The sequence below is a fragment of the Columba livia genome, chromosome 18 (genome assembly GCF_036013475.1).
Source record: "Columba livia isolate bColLiv1 breed racing homer chromosome 18, bColLiv1.pat.W.v2, whole genome shotgun sequence".
NCBI lineage: Eukaryota > Metazoa > Chordata > Aves > Columbiformes > Columbidae > Columba > Columba livia.
Genome location: NC_088619.1, coordinates 4684170 through 4685299, shown reverse-complemented (window position 1 = coordinate 4685299; position 1130 = coordinate 4684170).

Sequence of the window (1130 nt, the reverse complement as noted above, 5' to 3'; positions counted from 1 at the left end):
GTATTAAAGAGAGGAAAGTTTCAGATCGGTTCTGGTTAGGATTCATCTGGAAGCAACAAAATATCATGATGGAGATAAATCTGTCCATCACAAAAATCACCAACAGAATTTATTAAGACTTAACACCCTTGGGTTACACTCAAACTCTGTATCTGTTTCACAAAGCAAAGAGGGTTGTTATTTTCCTTCTGACCTCCTGTAAGATGGACTAAGTAATAAATTCTTGTGTCATATAAGCTTGCCAGATCTAATCTGGGGACAGCTTTCCCCATCCCCTGGTGATTCTGCTTCGGATCTGAGCCCATGGAACTTCATTTGGTGACGGGGGGGGGCAGGCGGCACAAGCAACTTGTCTTGACAGCTAATTATTTTCCAGCATACCGATGTTTCAGGGGATAATATCACTTGGAAATGGGCCTCTTTTTACCTTATTTAGGCACTTGTGCAGAACAAAGAGACCAGCAGAGCTGGGGTTCCCTGAGGGGGGGCATATATTCTCCTTTTTATTAAAACACCAGAGAAGTTGCTACATTAACAACAAATGACATAAGCCCATGACCTTGACAGTTCTGCTCCTTTCTCTTCCCACAGTGAAGCTGATGCCAAAATCCCCCCTTTGGAGAATGGCACAAGAAACCCTGAACCAGAAGCACATTTGGCGGCTCAAGTGACCCCAAGACTACAAAAAGGATGACCAAGGTGTCCTTGGCACATAGATTCACAGAACCATTTTGGTTGGAAAATACGCTCAAGATTGAGTCCAACCATAACCCACCCCTGGCACTGCCCCATGTCCCTGAAAACCTCATCTCCACATCTGTCCAACCCCTCCAGGGATGGTGACTCCAGCACTGCCCTGGGCAGCCTGTTCCAATGCCCCACAGCCCTTTGGGGAAGAAATTGTTCCCCAGATCCAACCTCAACCTCCCCTGGTGCAACTTGAGGCTGTTTTCTCATGTAGCATCCCAGGTTTCACAGGTTATTTCTCACTGTTGGTAGGAAACATTCACGGACAGGCCAGCACCTGTGCTCCAGGAGAGAATTTGTCCATGCTGTGTGAAGCAGGGTCAAAGATGGGCTTGTGTTCCAGGGCAGTTTGCAGCAAGTTACAGCATGTGAACAGGGGCTGG